This window comes from Pteropus medius, unplaced genomic scaffold (assembly GCF_902729225.1).
Source record: "Pteropus medius unplaced genomic scaffold, Ma_sr-lr_union100, whole genome shotgun sequence".
In the NCBI taxonomy this organism is placed as follows: domain Eukaryota; kingdom Metazoa; phylum Chordata; class Mammalia; order Chiroptera; family Pteropodidae; genus Pteropus; species Pteropus medius.
In genome coordinates, this window is record NW_024342469.1 from 6,570,768 (window position 1) to 6,589,797 (window position 19,030).

At 41.5% G+C, this 19,030-nt stretch overlaps 1 protein-coding gene and 2 pseudogenes across 4 annotated transcripts in view; 2 read left to right on the forward strand and 1 right to left on the reverse strand.

The window, feature by feature from the left end:
- SGSM3 (small G protein signaling modulator 3) overlaps positions 1–15,618 on the reverse strand; it is a 33,629-nt gene extending 18,011 nt beyond the window's left edge. For 3 of the 4 annotated variants that reach the window (XM_039863389.1, XM_039863388.1, XM_039863393.1), the window contains exon 1: positions 15,478–15,618. The gene's annotated coding sequence lies outside the window, so the exon portion shown is untranslated. The remainder of the gene's footprint in view (positions 1–15,477) is intronic. The other variant, XM_039863392.1, reaches the window with a different exon arrangement.
- On the forward strand, positions 7,854–7,969 carry LOC120603015 (uncharacterized; annotated as a pseudogene).
- Positions 15,619–18,479: 2,861 nt separating the features above from the next.
- Positions 18,480–18,598, forward strand: LOC120603027 (uncharacterized; annotated as a pseudogene).
- The last annotated feature ends 432 nt before the right edge of the window (positions 18,599–19,030 follow it).

Consider the following 19,030-nt stretch of genomic DNA (forward strand, 5'->3'; position numbering starts at 1 on the left):
AAAAAAAAAAAAAAGAGAGAGAAAAACCAATGAAACCAAAATCTGCTCCTTTGAGAAGATCAATAAACCTCTGATGAGACTTAACAGGAATAAAAGTGAGAAGACACAGACTGTCAATTTCAGAAATGAAAGAGGATATATCGCTATAGATGCTAGAGGCATTAAAAGAATGAGAACAACTTTATGCCAGTAAGTTCCATAATACACAAAAAGAACAATACCATCATGACCAAGTGGCATTTATCTTGGGACTGCAAGACTCGTTCAATATTTAAAAATCAATCAATGTAATTCACTACATCAACAGACTAAAGAAAAAAACTATACGATTATTTCAACAGATGCAGAACAAGCATTTGACAAAAGTCAATATTCATTTATGACAAAAAAACTCTCAGCAACTAGAAATAGAAGGAAACTGACTTAACCTAATAAAAGGTAACTACACAAGTCCTACAGTTAACATCAAACCTAAAGAAGAAGGGCCGAATACTTTCCCCTAAGGCTGGGTACAAGGAAAGGATTCAACGTAATTCCAGTCAAAATCCCAGAAGGATTTCTTGGAGAAACTGACAACCTGATTCTAAAATGTAAATAGATTAAAATAAATAAATAAATAAATTTAAATAGATGGACGAAGGAACCTGAACACTCAAAACAATTTTGAAAAAGCAGAAAGTTGGAAAACTCACACTACCCAATTTCAATGCTTACTACAAAGTGACAGTGCAGGGCAGCACTGGCGAAGGACACTGAGATCACGGGAACGGATGGGTGATCCAGAAACTGACCTGCATGACGGTGAACTGATGTGATGGATTGAACTGTGTCTCCCCAAAAAGATGCTGAAGTTCCAACCTACAGGACCTCAGAATGTGACTTTATTTGGAAATTGAGGCTTTGCTGAATTAGCCAACTAAAGATGATGACATCATTAAAATGAGCCCTAATCCAATATGACTGGTGTCCTTATAAAAAGGGGAAATTTGGACACAGACATATATAAAGGGAAGATAAAGTGACGATACACATGGAGAACACTACGTGAAGCAGACACTGAAGAAGCCAAAGACAGTCTGGAACTACCAGAAGCTGAGAGAGGCAAGGAAGGGTCCCTCCCCTACAGGTTTCAGAGTGAGCACGGCCCTGCCGACACCCTGACTTCAGACTTTGGGACTCCCAAACTGTAAGATAATATCACAGTTGTTCGAAGTCACCTGGCTGGTGGTGCTTTGTTATGGCAGCCCTAGGAAATGAATACAATCAAATTTCAACAAAAATACAAAGGCAATTTAATGGAGAAAGGATAGTCTTTTCAATAAATGATCCTAGAAAAGCTGGACAGCCATTTGGAAAAAAAAAAAAAAGAACCTTAATCAATACCCTCACACCATATACAAAAATTAACTCAAAATAGGTAATAGATCTAAAAGGAAAACCAACACTATAAAATGTCTAAAAGAAAATACAGGAAAAAATGTTTGTGACCTTGGATAAGCAAAGATTTCTTAGATAATACACTAAAAGCATGATTTATAAAACTAAAAAATTTGATAAATTTTATCAAATAGAAGCCATAGGTGGTAGAAAATATTTTCAAATCACATATCTGATAAAGGACATGTATCTAGAATATAAGGAATTCTTAAAACTCAGTAAGCAGGAAACAACCCAATTAAAAAAAAAAAAGGGGGAATATTTGAACAGAAATATTACCAAAAAAGATATACAGATGACAAACAAGAATGCAGAAAGATACTCAACATTCGCCATTAAGAAAATGCAAATGAAAGCCACAACATTACCAACACCAAAACCTGACAGTATCAAATGCTGATGAGGGTGCAGAGCAGCTAGAGCTCTCACAGGCTGCTGGCAGGAGTGCAAAATGGTATAGCTTTATCTGAGATTGCCAGAATCTGAAAACAACCCAAATGGTTAACTGGTGAATGAATAAAGAACTGAGGTACATCTGTATGATGGAATACTACTCGGCCAAAAAAAAAAAAAGTAATGAACTACTGGCACACTCAGTGACATGGATGAATTTCAGATGTATTATGCTAAAGGAAAGAAGCCAGATTAAAAAGATTACATACTTCATAATTCCATTTACACAACATTCTGGAAAGACAAAACTATAGGTGCAGAAAAAAAAACAGTGGTTTCTATTGGATGGAGCAGTAGGAAGAGCAGACTACGTATGACACGGGGCAAGTCTTTAGGGTGAGAGAACTGTTCTGTATCCTGACTGTGTTGGTAATTACGTGACCGTATGCTTTTGTCAGAGCATGCAGAACTTCACACTAAAAGGGGTGAATTTTATTGTATGTAAATTATACCTTAATAACATAAAAGAAGAAACAGTATGCTTAGTAAAATCTACCAGACACAAGAGTATAAAAAGAATTCCAATTATGGGGACTAAAGAAATATGAATACTTATTTCTTTATGGATATTTATGAACCAACATTAAGGGAAAACATATAGTATTTACACCCAGAAATATGTATATCATTCATTCATTCATTCTCCGAATATTTCTCCAACACATATTATGCACTAGGGCAAGAATGATTTACAACCTAGAGGGGGGAAATCAAACGGACAACAGATAGATGGATAAATAAATAAGCATTCCAGAGTGTGCTAGGTGCTCTGAATAAAAAAAAAAAGGCTAATGTGATATGGAACCCAAGGAAGAAATCTCTGAAGTGCTATCTGAGTTGAAACATGAAGGATAAGAAGCCCGTCCTGCAACGATCTAGGGGCAGAGAGCCATGGCAGAAGGAATGGCAAGTCCAAAGGCTCTGAGGTGGGGAAGACCTTGGAGGAGCAGAAAGGAGCCCAGGGAAACTGGAACACAGTGAACGAGGTGGGCAATGGAAACTGGAGAGGCACCCAGATCACCAAGGGGCTGTAGGCCACAATGAAGGATTCAGATTTTAAGGACAATGCGAACCCACAAAAGGGTCCTAAACATGGTGATGATAGGTAAACATGTTTTTAAAAAATCACTTTAGCTGTTGTGTGGCAAATGGCTCATAGAGTGGCAAGAATGGATGTGGGGAGACAAGTCTGAAAATGCAAAGTCCAGGAAAGGGATGATGGGGAGTAAGACTGAGTGGTGACAGCAGAGGTGGAGATGAACAGACACCAGTGGGTTCGAGATATAATCAGAAGTAGAACCGATGGTCCTTGTAGCTGGTTGAATGTGGGGAATGAGGAGAGGGGGCAATCAACAGCAAGGCCTAGGTTTCTAGTTGGAACTTCTGGGTTTATGGTGATGCTATTTACTAACATAAGGAAAAGGGGAAAAGAAACAGGCTTAGGCCACACAGGAGTTAAGAGTTGTGAGATAATTTAAATGTTGCTTAGAAATCCAAGTGGGAATGTTATATAGGTGATTAGATAGACTTAAGTTTACATCTTCAAGGAGACACAGAACTGGAAATATAAATTTGGGAGCCTTTCAGTCAACTATCCAACCAATAAACATTTTCTGAGCAACTACCATGAGCTAGACACAGTTCCATGTGCTAGAGGCATAGCAGTAAAACAAGATGGACGAAGTTCTTGCTCTTGTAAACCGACGTTTTCTCATCTATAAAACAGAGATGACAAATGAGAAAATGTAAGTAAATATGTATCACAATACATGGCATGTAGTAGGTCCTTAATAGTTGTCACACAGCTATTAGTGACAAACAATAAGTTAAAATAAGTAAACAGGGAATAACTCAGAAAAAGACAAATACTGTAAGATCTCACTTACATGTGGAATTTAAAAAAACCAAAAAAACAAAAAACAAAACCCCAAAAAAGCCAAGCTCATAGACATAGAAACAGATCGGTGGTTGCCAGAAGCAGGGGGTAGAGGTGTGTGTTTTGGGGGGTTGGGGGGGAGAAATGGGTGAAGGCACAAACTTTTAGTTATAAAGTAAGTCATGGGATGTAATGTACAGAGTGGTGATTATAGTTAATAATACTGCATTGCACCTTTGAAAGTTGCTAAGAGAGATTTTAAAGAGTTGTCATAAAATTTTTTTTGTAATTATTTAAGGTGACAGATGTTAACTAGTTATTGTGTTCATTTTGCAATGTATACAAATTAAATCTTTATGTTGTATACCTGAAACTAATATATTTCAATTATACCTCAATTTTTTAAAATTATAGGAGAAAAAAGTAGGTGTATAAATAACATAGGATAGGTTACAGAATAATAGGCAGGGGCAGAAGTACTATTTTTGATAGGTGGTCAGGGAAGGCCTCTCTGAGATGACATTTCAGCTTATGTCAGAATGATGACAAGGAGCCAGCTCTGCAGAGACCTAGACAGGCAGCCCAAGTGGAGGAAATGACCTGAAAGAACAGAAAGTTTATGACACTGGAGAAATAAAAGTCTAGTTTGTCTGAGGCAGAGCAGTGAGGGGGAAAGTAGCAGACGGCAGTGGAGGCAGGAGCTAGATTATGTAGGGCCTTCTACCCATGGCAAAGACTCTGGATTTTATTTTAATGGGAAGCCACTGGAGAGCTCTGAGCAGGGGCATGACATGGTCTCTGATTTAGAGTTTTGAAGAAACCACATTTGCTATGATGGAGCATGAACTCCGGAGGAAGAGTGGAGGCTATTACAGCTGTCCACTGAGAGATGGTACCTTGGACTAAAGCAGCTGAGATGGTGACAAGTAACTAGATTCTGGATATAATTTGGAGATGCACCGATAGACAATGGAAGGAAGGAATCGATGGCATCTCCCAAGGTTTCTGACCTAAGCGACTGTGCAGGGAAGACTCAAAGGAGAGCAGATTTCAGGGTTAGAAATCAGGAGATCTGCTTTGGCCATGTGAAGTTGGGATGCTTAGTCGACTTCTCAGTGGAGATGTCAAGTAGGTGACAGTATACATGAGTATAAAGCTCACCAAAGTCAGAACTGGAGGTGTGAATTTGGGAATCATTAGGACTAAATGTCACGGCTGAGGAGAGAATGCAGAGTAGGAGGCCTATGACCAAATCCAGTAACATTCCAGCACTTAGAGGTTAGGGAGAAAAAGAAACAGGAAATAAAATTTGAGAAGTAGCCACTGAAGCAGACGGAACACTTGCAGTATGCGGTGCTGTAGAAATCAAGAGAACATGTTTCCAGAAGGAGGGGGTGATCATCAGTGTCGCATGCCACTTAGAAGCAGTACGGAGATGGAGAATTACTCATTTGGCAAGCTGGAGGTTGTCAGTGATCTTGACAAGAGCTTTAATTTTTAATGGTGAGGGTGAAAGGCCTATTTGAGAGGGAATAGAAGAATGGAGTTATCAACATCAAGATAACATGATTTTGACCATTTAAAATATAATACGTACATGCTGAAGGTAACATAAACATGAATATGGCTGGTTTAGGTGGTAGGAATATGGGGTTTATTGGTCTTGATATTTAATGTTTTCTTTTTTGAAAAATTATAGAAGCATTGTGTTTAAAAATAATTACATCACACAAAAACCTGCACACAAATGTCACAGCAGCATTATTTACAATAGCCCCAAAGTGGAAACTTCCAAATGTCCATCAATGAATATAAAATATGTATATCCACGCGATGGGGGAGTATTCGGCCATAAAAAGAAATGAAGTACATGCTACTACATGGATGAACCTTGAAAACACACTTGGTGAAAGACGCTAGTGACAAAAGACCACATATTGTACGATTCCATTTACATGAAATGCCTGGAATGGGCAAATCCACAGAGACGGGACGCATAGTGCTGGTAGGTTGATTAGTGGTTGCCAGGGGCTGGAGGGAGGGGAAAATGGGGAACGACTGCTAATGGGTTTCTTGGGGGGAATAAAAATATTCCGGAGTTTGACAGTGGTGATAATTGCACAACACAGTGAATATACTGAAAAACCTCTAAACTGTATACTTCAAAAAGGTGACTTTTATTGTACATGAATTAGACCTCAATTTAAAAAATTACAGTTTAAAGATATAACACTGAGGAATAAAAACTACCCCCCAAGAGTTTTTCCTGAGGTCCACGGGTGACGCCCTGGACGTACAGCAGCTGTGTGTGCAGCGTCTCCAAACCCTGCCTTGTTCTTCCCCTGACGGAGCTACTACTTATCACCTCAAACATCCACCTCCTCAGGGGTCTGTTTACACGAAGCCAAGGAAAGCAAAAGTGAAAAATAAAAGGAGCAAAACTGTTAGGAGTCGCTTATCCGTAACTGTGAAAAGGATTCCTTTCTCTCTCCCTCGTAGAACTAACACTTTGCTAACACCACTCCGCATGAATCTGACATCTCAGCAACCTGTGAAGTCAGGGACTCCCTAAGCTGCTAAAAGGTAAAATCTGTCACTTTACCTTTTAAAATGACTATAACAAGTTTCTCCCAATAGTCTAAGTAATCCTGGAAAAAGAACTGACAACACTTGAAAATTCGGTTTCCAAGCCATTGTTTTTGCTTCCTTTTTAAAGGCTGTAAAGAAGTTCCCAGGTGTGTGACTTCTCATGGGGTTGCTGTTGCTTTCTATTACACTGAAAGGCAGTACTTTCCCCAAGGCAAAAGCCACGAAAGGCAGTTTAAAGGAAAAGAGACGCTTACAAACCAAGAGACTAGAAAAGTACAGCAGTTTGTAAGTCAGGCTTTCAGGGAAAAAATGCTATTTCCAAGTCTACTTTCACAGAACTGCCTCCGTGTGCCCTGGGTTTCCTCCACAGCCCAGGCATTTGGTCCCCGGCCACAACTTGAGTTGAGGTCACGGGGACCGTGGCTCGTTCTTTTCCGCTGAGAACACAATAAGATGCAAACACAAATGATACGTTTAAATGGTAGCAGGATAAATTTAAGCTTCAGGTCAGAAGAAAATCTGGATTATAAACACAGTCATCTGGGCTTATCGCTGGAAGTAAGTTGTGGACGCTCTTCTGAGTTTTATAATTATACTAACACAAAAACAGTAATGGAAATAAAAAAAAAAATTAATTCTGTCCAAAGTTTGCCATCCCAGTCACATTTTCTTCTCTTCTATGCTCTTCTCTTGGTTTTTTTTCTACATATATAATACACAGTTCTCATAGTATTGGTTTTAAAATATTTTTTCTCCACTGAAGTATTAGCATTTCCCTAGTAATTATGCAGTCTTTATAGTCATGTGTTCTACAATTTACCACTCTAGTCATCTGTCAATATGACAGTAAAGCATCTAACAGCAGTTTTTGCAATAAAAACAACACTGTGAGGAACTCTCCTAAAGATTTTTTAAATGACATTAACACATCTGTCTTGTTTGGGAGAAGATTTAGGTTTTTAAAAAGTCTTTTTCTACTTTATAGTGTCAGCTTTGTAAACAGAATTCAAAATATAAGATTAAGGTTAACACATTATTGGTATTCGAGTTTAATATGATGCCACTTGAAGCAAGGTAATTAACCTAATGACCCCTAAAGGAAACTTAAAATTGTACATTATAATTACAGCACAGTGGAAAATTACTCTCTTAATAGCTGGCTCCAGAATGCTTCCCAGAGAAGGAGTTTACCTTTGTTTGGAAAGATATCTTGATAAGCTCCTTACAGGTGGAAGGTAAGCCCTGAAGACATACATCGGAAGAATGGAGAAATCTATCAATTGCCTGGCAAAAGAAATCAACAGAAATTTAGAGCTGGGGGAGAACAGAAAATACAGGTGGCCTGGACAGTTGAGGGGAAGGCAAGGCCAAAGACAAGGTGAGGACCTGTATCCTGCACAACAAAGTGACCTACGAGACATTAACACTCTGTGCGTCTGGGGCTGGGGAGGCCTGGAGTGTGGGGAGAACCAAATGCCTCTTAAGAAAAGGATACCCCGTCTACGGCCATGCCACTCGATGGCCTGATCCTGTCTGATCTCGGAAGCTAAGCAGGGTCGGGCCTGGTTAGTACTTGGATGGGAGACCACCTAGGAAGACCAGGTACTGTAGGCATAAAAAATAAAAAATAAGGGATTGTAACCCGACAAGGTCCTTGCAATCTGTGAGGTCAACCAAGGGTTGCCTCATCTAAAAAAAGAAAAAAAGAAAAGGATACCCCTAAATCCCATTATTGTGTTGTTGCAAGGTAAAATCCCTTCATCATCCTAAGAGCCTTGACCCATGACAGGTGTGGGCTGTTTGATGCACGGAGGGGATACCAAACTGCCGGAGGAGTCCCACAAGCTCCCGTCTGAGTTCCTGCGCTTAGCTCCTTGTGCTCCCTCTGTTAGCTCCTTGTGCTCCCTCTGCCTGGAATGCCCTCCACCTAACCTGACTTCTCATTCTCCAAGGCTCAGCTCAGGCGTTTCCTCCTCTGGTCTGTGTCAGGTGCCCCTATCCGTTCTATCCATAACACATCATACCATCTATTTAAGCATATTTATCTTAATGATAGCTACCATTCATTGCAGACTTTCTAAGTGCCAGGAACTCTAATAAGCAGACCTGGATTAAAATACTTACAGGTCCTTTAGTCCAGCAATTCCTACTTCTGGAAATTAATTACACTTCAGCACAAGGATTCACATGCAAGGACATTCACTACAGCATTGCTTGTGAAAGCAATATATTAGGAAATAGCAAAATAACAGAAACCCTAAGTATCCATTGATAGGGAACTGGTTAAGTGATAATACATCTACATAATCAAATAGTGCACATCCATCAAAAAAGACTGGGTCTGCTATTCTATGCATTGATAGGGAATGATTAAGATATACTGCTAAGTGGAAAAAGCAAGGAGCAAAACAACCAGAAGAATGGTAAACATTCTGTGCCTAAAAGGGGGGAAATTTTCACATAAAATTTAGATGCCTATATGTGAGAGGAACTGGGCGACCAAGAGACTTTTTACTTAATAGTCTTTTGTACCTTTTGATTTTCGAACTATTTAAATGGAATTTAACATGAAAAATAATTTAAAATTTTTAGATAATCATAGAATAAAAGATTAAGGTACCCCCCCACACACACATTTAATTCGGCATAAAAATAAGTATGAGGAAGTTCGACATTTTGATTTTTTTCCAATATGACTTTTGCTGTTTCTGTAAAATAAATGTCCACTATCAAGTTCTTTCCGTTTTGTTGTTTGTTGTTTTAGTTTTGTGTCTGCTTTACTCGCGCTGCCAGCACACACCTGATCTACTACAGAATCAATCCAGCGCAGCTGATTTTCATCAGGTCCAAAGAAGACATTTTAGTTCTTACCACACCTAACCCCTCAGGAGCATCTCAACTGTAACACTTGTCAGAGTGTGCAAGTGTCACAACCCTTTGGTTTTCCTCCTGCCTTTGTGGGCTGCTCCTTCTGAGTCTCCTTTCCCAGGTCCCCCTCCTCTGCTGGTTCTGAATGTGCTCAATGTTCTGTCTGAGACCCTCCTCCAGTTCTCGGCACTCTTGTTCACTCTCATGGCTCCAATGAACATCTATGGGCAGATGATGCCAATTTCTATCTCCAGGACACATTCGTCTGAACCTCAGGCTGGCACATCCAGCTGCACATTGGGCCACTGATCTGCATTCTTCACATTTACCATGCTCCCAAATTAAGTCGGCATGTCCCCTCGTGAACCTTGCCCTCCTCCCGTGGTCCCCATCTCAGGAAGCTGGCATCACCACCTACCCACCCACCTTCTCCAGGGCCTCATGGCTAACAGATTCTCCTTCATCTTCCCACTTCCACCCCTCGACTCTTACCCCTTTCCTAATGATTTTAAAACTTCCTTCTTCTCTACAACCTGTTCCTACTTTCCAGTTGGGGCTGTCATCATTTCTCACCACCATGGTTATTACAAGTGTCTCAACTGGGACCTCTGCTTCCAGTCTTGCCCCTTGCCCATCTACTCTACTCTGTAGCCGGAAAAATGCGACTAATCATTCCCTTCTCTTTAAATCCATTTTTTCTTCCCTCTGACTTTAGGAAAAGTCCAAATTTGTTAACTTGGCTTATATGACCCTGCATGACCTAGCAGTCCCTGCTGTAATTCCAGCTTCACCTCTCAATACCTACCTGTCATTCGCCCTCAACACACACACTAGGCTCTAGCTAGAGCATACTTCTTTCAGACCTTGAAACCCATCTGCTTGCTCTCGGAGCATGCTGCTAAATGAAACAATTACTCAGTATGTAAAGAAAGTCTCAAAACCTGGGCCCCACCAAACACCACAAGGCAGCTAGTGGCACTAACCTTCTAGAAATGGCTCCCTGCTCCAGTCACCCGGGTCGTTCTTGTTGAAAACATGCTTATTATTCATATCACTCTTTATCTCCCTTAGTGCCAAAGACATCTGAGTGAAGACTCACTATATTATCCAAATTTCTCAACTGCCTCCCCCAAAACTGGCATCAGCAGAAGAACAAAATGACTCCAGTAATCAACTCTACCTTGAGCTCCGCTCTCACAAGCTCACAGCTGGGACTGCTTTCCCTTCCCTGAGTCAATATTTTCTTTGTGACCAGAGATAGAGTGTGTTCCTTTAGGCAGTAGTTAGGGTTGATTGTGCAAGGCAGAGCACAGACTGTGGAAACACAGACCAGGAAACAGAAACCTCACCCCAGAATTCTGCAAGCCTAGGTAAGGCTCCCCCTTTCCTGCACAGAAGCACCAGTTAAATGAAGCTCTGCTGTGCAGATTTCTGAAGCATGCTCATCCATTCCAGGTCTTCCTGTAAAATAATTTATCTTCCAAGGTAAACTGGTTACTTCCCTGAGTCCCTCCCAGGATCATTCCCCTAAGAATTATAGCCTGGCAATACTTGGATGGTGACAACGAAAGCAAAAGCAAGGTACTGCACAGACCTGTCCCTGCTCCTCATATAATTAAACCACAGAAGTCAACACACTATCTTATCTTTAAGTCATTTATTTGGTCATACCATCTATATAATACTGGGAATTTTTCATTTGCAGATATAATATACATAATAACCCTAAAGCACAGTCATCCAATTCTGTTTACTTGTGGCAGTGAATGGATGGAGGTATGAGAAGGGAGAGACCAATGAAAGACGGAAACATACTATTTACTGATCATTTACCAAACCTGAGGAAACCAGAGAGACCCACATCAGTGAGTCAGAACTGACTCCTAAGTTGTCCCTCTCTACTACACTGACTAGTATGGCTGCACTTGTCAACTGGGGACTTTAACTTGAGCAGAAATCTGTTTGCTGGTAATGTCTACTTCTTTATTGTTCTTAGGGACACTTTGTACACTATATGTTTCAGACACTTGACGATGACCTTCGGGGCTTCTCTGAGATTTCTCTTTAAAGTTAACCAGTTATTTTAACTCTTTTCTAAGTGGCATGGCCTCATGCCATGTAACAGTAAGTTAAGGGAGTCTCAGCTCCAAGTCACAAAAACTGACTCTGGGTAACAAATTATGTAATCTTAGAATCTACTGGAAAGATAAGAGGGAGGGCAAAGAACTGAGGAAAAACTGAAGAATCGGGTCTCTGAGAACAAAAAACGGAGTAGCTCCAGCATCTACATATTAGGAATTAATCTATCGTTGGATGAAAGACCTGTGACTGGAACTGTCATTCAACCTAAGATTCAAATAAGAGGAGGAACGCATCAATTTGCCTAACCTGGGCTATGTGGCCACCACTTACTTGGTCAGGTGCTTCCTCAAAACAAAATTGAGCTGCTATTCTCAGAAAAACCTGGACTGGATGCTGGGCAGGCCAAAACAACACACGTCCGCTACACTCTCAAAATGTGATGCCTCAAATGCAACGTGAGAACCCAGGTGTAGATGAGGGGCAAAACCAAGGTATAGCCTTCATCCTTGCTGTATGACCTTGGACAAATGGCCAAACTTATGCCTCAGTTCCCATCTACAAGACAGTGATGTCACAACATGTTGTACTTTTGACAATCAAACTTTAAAAAATATGTGAAATGCTTCATTACCTTAAAGCTAACGATACTAGCTAGCGCTTATGGACTGCCTGTCAGACATGTTACATAGGTTACTTCAAAACGACCCTATGAAGTAGGAGTTATGAGCACAAACTCTGGAGCCTGACAACCTAGTTTAAAAAAAGTTTTTAAAAAAAGTGGTATTTGGACTTTAACCCTAACTTCAAGTCACACAAATTAAGGATATTTACAAATGAAACTCAAACACAAGAAGAGGAAAATGATCAGTTGTTTCATGTCTTTAGAATGTCAGCTAGAAGGCTAAGTAGATATCTAGGAGGTAGAAATAATCTTATCACTTTGTTAAAAAAAAAATCTCAGCCCTAATCTTAGGCCTTTCTCAAATATAAGCCTCTGATAACTGGATTGGTGCTTTCAATCTCTTTTCTGATGTTACTCCTATTGATAAGGCTATTTAATGATTCTAAAGAAGTTATCTTCCCAAATTGTTCACATCATTAGCACAGAATAAAACACATACAAAACCTACATCACACTTAGAAAGAGGAGGAATGTGTTTATAACTGGAAGAGAGGCAATAAAGCTGGACATGAAGACAGTTAACATTAACTGTGCCTCAAAATGAAGTGAGTCTTTCTCCTCATTTATGAATTGTGATCAATGAAGTAACGAGCCTAAATGTTCAAAAAGGGGAGGTGATTATATGTATACTATTCAAACAATGGAGTCTTCAAAATCAGTTCATAAGCCACTGAAAGGAAGCCTCACTTTTTCTGCCATATAATACTGAGTGCTAGGACCTACCATCTACTGAACACAACATCCTATGAGATGGTCATTCAACAAATATTTATGGATTACCTACTGCTATTCTAGAAGATAGGGGTGAGGTGGTGAAAAAGACAAAGACTTTACTTTCCTAGAGCTTATGTTGTAGGCAGGTATTAGAAAGAATAAGGTTCAGTTCCCAGGTCTGTTAGACTCTAAAGCCTACACTGTATATTTCACCTGAATCATCTCTCACTGGTGAGATACAGCTTCTGCTATAAGTCGTGACACCACTGCCCAGAACGATTTAGGGTTTCTCGCTGTTGACAATCCAGTGTCACTTTCTCAGTGAAGCATTCCTCCCCCAACTCCCAAGAGAAAAGATTGCTCAGTCAGCAGTTAACGTATCATACTGACATGTATGGATTTTTCTTCCTCATTAGTCCCTAAACTCTTTCAGGGCAAGTACCATGCTTTAACCTCTTTGTACGTCTAGAAGATGGTACATACAGTAGGTATTCAATAAATGGCTGAGTGGAGCTCACGGGATCAATTTCAATAGAGCTGAGGGTGGAAGTCAGACTGTAATGAACTAAGGAGTAAATGGAGTAAATGGAAGGGCACAGTTTGATTTCTTAGAGCAAATCTAGAAGGGAAGAGGAGGAAATAGTTTGAAGGAGAAATGTGATCGCAGGAAACTTTTTTTTTTTTTTAAAGAGAAAGACCCAAACATATTTGTTGGCAAGGTTTCATTCACAGTAGAAAGAGCAGGGGTATCAGAGTCAGGCTTGAATTTGAATTCTGGCCCTGTCCCTTACTGTAACTGTAGGAAATTCACTTAACATTTATACTTCAACTCACACACATTTAAGAAGAGAATGACAATACCTACGCCTCCCAGTAACAATTATAGCACCTGACAAACAGAAGACATTCAATAAGTGGTACTGACGATTATTTCTCTATGTGGAAGTCTGCACTGTGGTGTTCCAACCTTCTCATATAGCTCGTGCTTCAGTCCAAATATCCTGTCTCAGTCTATGTGCCCTGTGTGACGGCAAATAAATAGGATTCTTATTTTTTCTGTGTGTACCACCCTCTATGCTATCCCACCTCCTTGTGATAGTTGGCATGAGCTCATGAACGGCTGCTATGGAAAATTACTTATGTCACCAGCTGAGGAACAGAGACAGTCTGGAGAATAAGTAGATGAAATTGATGTTGAATCATCAAATGCACACAATTTGGGGCTCCTGCCAAAAGTCTCATTGAGAACTAAGAAGAAACTCAAAACATAAACACAGAACATTAAGTTTCTAAGCCAACAGGTGTTCCCAACAGCCACTCCAGGCACAAAAGATGCCCATACGATGTAATGATTCTCTCTTGAGTTCCTTTCTCAGTATTTCATCCTATTGTCAGTTAATTTGTGAGGTCTACTCTAGTTCACCGACTTCTCTGCAACCTGATAAGATCCCAAATTCACAGCCTTTTAAAGTTCACGATCTGGCCATTGGTCATGTTCACCTGTTACCCATTATCTGATCAACAGAAACACCCTTCCCTCCCAGATCACACATCTCCATGCCTAAAAAGATATGAAAAAGAGAACTAAAGCCCAGGCTAATGTGACAATTACTGAAAAGGCTACATGCACTAAGGATTATCAAGACAGTAAAGATAACCTTTATTTAGAGTCAATTACAACCTAATCTTGCAGAACAAAGAAGATAAATCTACTGTTCAGAGTTCAGAGAAAACTGGGAGGTGAGGAAGTAGGAAATACACGTGTATCTACAAACTTAATCACAAACATAATCATTAAAGTTACAAGTAAACAAGTCGAAGTTGAAAATTCATTTTTTAAAAACCTGATTAGGAACTTGAATTTGCCAAGAAAGAATACGGCAGAAGGGCACCTCTAAATATCCCACCAAAAAAAAAAAAAAAAAAGAGCCATCAACTCACCAAAAATCTCACATGCTGCACAAGACTGCACAATATGACAGTCATTCATCACTGAAAAGAAACTTTAATAGGTCTTCTTCTCTTCATATAAGAAGCATCCTGGATTACTAAACTAAGTAGAAGAATAATTTTCCAAATTTCAATCCTAACCACAGTGGGTGATCCTAGCCAATACATGCCTCAATTTCCCCAACGTTAAGATACAAACAATATTACAGTGTGTTCCGAGTCTCGGCCTGAATCTGCGCCTGTGGTTCGGACCCCCGACCCGCATCTTTAACGCAAAATCACAAGTTACACCTGAGGAAAAGTTTGCTGCCTGAATGTGCCCCGGACAGCTGGTCTTTAAAAAAAAAAAAAAGCCCCCGCATCAGGTGCGTTTTCTCTAAAATTGCTTCCAGCTGCCGGAGTGGGACGCATTCGGGCTCGCGGCCCCCGGGCACTTAAGCTCGGGCGCCCGCAGCGCCCACCTCCGGTTAGGCCAGGATGGACCACCTGGGGGAGGGCGGACATGCCGCCTCCCGGAGGCCGCCCCCGCGCCGGGCGGGGACGCGGGGACACGCGGGTCCGAGCATCTCCCCCGCCCCGCAGGCCGCACACCCAGACGCGAGAGCCGGCGCCTGGCCGCCGCCGGCCGGGGCTGCAAACCACGCGTCGCACGAGCGCGGTCCGGCGCCGGGCGGTGCTTCTCGCCACCTCAGCCCCTCCGGCCCGTCCGCTGGTCCTTGGGTCGGTGCGTCCGCAGCCGCCCCTGCGTCCCCACCCGGAGAGCGAATGCCGGCGCGGGGCCCCGCAGACTCAGCCGGTCTTGGCCGACCTCTCGCTCCGCACTCACCGCCCCGCAGGAGATGTCCAGAAGCTTCGCCGCGACTCCCTGCCACCTCAGTGCCAACTACCGCCCGGCTCCCAGCGCCGCGGGCTCAGCCCGTCAGCGCTCCGCAGCGCCACCGCGCACGCGCGCGGGCCCGAACGGGGATGGCGGGCGCGGGGCATGCTGGGGGCTGAAGTCCTCCGGGTCCGATGGGCCGAAGCGGCTGTGGGTCCGCGCGTCCCCGGACCGCGCTCCCGAGCCGAGCGACCTTTGAAGCCCGTTTTCAGCCCAGCAATGCCCACCAGCCTCCCATCTGCACTGCAGCCCGAGGAGCTTTGGGCAATATGGGGTGGATCAGTGGTCAGGATGGGGAATAGATGCGGCAGGGCTCTGGGAAGGCGGGGCACTTGATACTCATTTTCTGTATATTTAAGTGCCTTCTTTACGGGTATATAGAACCAGTACTAGACCAGCCTGATCCATTCTCACGCAATTCACAAACCTTGGAAGGACCGCTGAATTGGTTGAGGTCATGCCCAAGAATTTACTCTCAGGGTATGCATAATGCAATGGGTGTCAGCGGCCTGCATTGGAGTCACTAAACCACGGTAACATTTAACTCGTCCATAAAATAAGAATGTGAGCTTACGGTTGTGAGAATTAGATGCTGTTTTAGAAAACGTTACTACACAGTACAAACTAACAGTCCAGGAAGGAAACTGGCCCGTTTCTATTTGATATCCAGGTCCTAGCTGACATCAGGCCCTAGCATGAAAAACAGACCTGCTTGCCACATTTTAGAAAGGTCACCAAAAGCTACAATAGTATTACAGGAATGTTCTCCTAGAAGTTTCACCCTACTTTGAAGATGTATAAATTTAATTTCAGAGCTGCTTATTAACCCAAGCACAAGTTCCTGGCGGTGTTACAAAGGTGGCGATGCCCAGGGTGAATGAATGAATGGGAACATGCACAAAGCCTAGAAATACCAGGCAGTCTCAGTCATGTTTTCACCGTATTATGTTCACTTTACAAAACACTTTCACAATTCACAGCACTCCTGTGCTGAAAGCAGCGTGAATTTTATCATTCCAACTTTACAGAGGACCTGGCCAAAATAATACCTATTAAGTGGCAGAGCAGAGATCTGAACCCAATTTCTGTGGCCAAGTTCCTTTTTCTTTAACAACCACACCATTGTCTTACAAATCCTTGCTTAAAAAAAAAAAAAAGTCTGAAAGCAATGAATTCCAGCCTTTTTAGTGTGGTAACATCTTTTCTCTCATATTACCATGTGAAGGGGCTATATTTCTTAAATTTATCTTTATGGGAAAACACAACTTCTTGAGATAGTTGTAAGGTGACCTGAGGTGTACAAACTCAATGACTGAGTAATGCCAGTTTCAGCACAAGCCCCTAAGCTTTTTGCAATAAACATTAGCACTTCATTTTTTTTTGCCAGCTCTCCCTACAGACTTAATAGGGAACTAAGGACCAAATACAGGTTCCAGCCCTCCCTGGTGGGACATTTGCCAGAGATCAACACTGAGCAGGTCCAAAGACCAGAGGAGACAGAAGAGTACTTCCCTTTTAAGGGATGATAGACTAGCTAACAATTCTATGAAATTTTCTTATCTGTAAGTGCTGTGTAAGAATTCTATATACACATTTAGCCTACATTAGTCAGATAAACAAGAGAAAGAAAAACGCCAGATTCTTAGCTTCCTAGGTCAGCACCTAAGATAAGGCGTCTCTCAATTCATGCCACACGAAGGGTGGATGGAACCGGGAGTATTGAAGTAATTCGGCCAAGCACCACGCAGGTGGGAAAAGCAGCATCTGCCTCATGATGAAGAGTGAGTTACAAGATGCTAAAACCAAGGGAAGCAGTGTGGACTTCTTGTTGAAGTTACATCTCAGGAGCACCTTTTCTCAGTGGAGCTTAATGAATGTTACATGGGTTCAGATGTTGAATTGTGTGTCTCATTATTGAGGAGCCACTCACCACCCTGTGCAGTCTGCTGCCTGCACCAGAACCTCAACTCCAGGAAGGCAGACTGTCTTGCTCACCACTGTACTCCCCAGTACACAGTAGGGTGCTGAAAAATTGTGTTAAAGTATGAAACCTGAATCAGGATTTTGTAAATATTTATTTCTTCCACGTCATCTCTAAAGAATTAAGCTTTCTAAATGTGAAGTATAAATATATTATTTTACTTCTTTCCTTGAAAGAAATAAGCAACTTATTTAAGGAACTAGAGAATGAATCCTTCTTAGATGTTATTTGGAGTTCTGCGTTATATATTTTAAAATATAGTTGGCCTTTACTCTTACAACTGACATTATTCTAATTACAACTTTTAAAGATAGCTGTCCTATTAAAGTTTAAAACCATGGAGGAGGTATAACACTTTCCCATAGTTTTAAATCTCTCAGTACCCTAGAGCCACAGCTATGAAAGGCTAGATCACTTATGGATGGAAACTGACTTGTAGCCTCCATGGCTTGTCTCCTTCCCAGTCTCACATGTGGCCACTTAAAGCTACTATTCAATATGAGCTCGTTATTTCCTAAGAAGTCCCTTACGGGTATTAAGCACAGGGGAGTCTGCAGGAGTTTCCAAAGATCCCTTCAAACTCCTTCCACTCACTCCTGGGCTGGAACGTTTCCTAACCACAATTTCTGGCCCACTGTAGAAGAGGAAGGCTCAATACCACCGCAAATATAAGAGGGGTTGCCAAGCCAAGTAAGGAGTCAGAATCTGAAAAAGCAGGTCAAACATGGCTTTTCTAAGGCCAAAGGGCCTTATATGACAAGATATAGAGGGCCACTCATTTCTCATTTGACCTAGTCCACGTAGTCACCTACAGATCATCTTATTCTGACACACTCATCTTGAAATCTGGGCCAGACATCCAGCTGTTTCTTCTTGAGTATGGACTTTTCATGAAGGCGAATTACCACTCATACTCATCACTTAAACCATTCTCCCCTACCCAGAAATTTGGACTTTAAGAATGTCTCTAGTCTATGGCCATGCTACCCTGAATACGCCCGATCCTGTCTGATCTCGGAAGCTAAGCAGGGTCAGGCCTGGTTACCACTTGGATGAGAGACCACCTATGAAGACTGGGTGCTGAAGGTACGAAAAAAAAAGAAAAAAAATCTCTATACACAGCACTTAATGAGGTAGGGACAAAATCACACCAGATCCAGAATGGAAAAATCAAACTCTACATCAACTTCTACTTGTGTTTAGAATTAACTAAATTTATGTGCTAAACTTTGTGTCCATTAGACCACATCTCTGATAAAGAACATATTATATAAATTTCAGTATTTAAAAAATGTTATGACTATATTAATTTGTTTCAGATGGGACCTGGAAAAGAGACATTAGCTAAAAACTAAGAACTTTACTTAATGTACCATATCGGTTCATTAATTGTGACATCAAAACCATTCTACAGCCATGCTACCCTGAACGTGCCCAACCTTGTCTGATCTTGGAAGCTAAGCCTGGTTAGTACTTGGATAGGAGACCACCTAGGAATACTAGGTGCTGTAGGCATTAAAC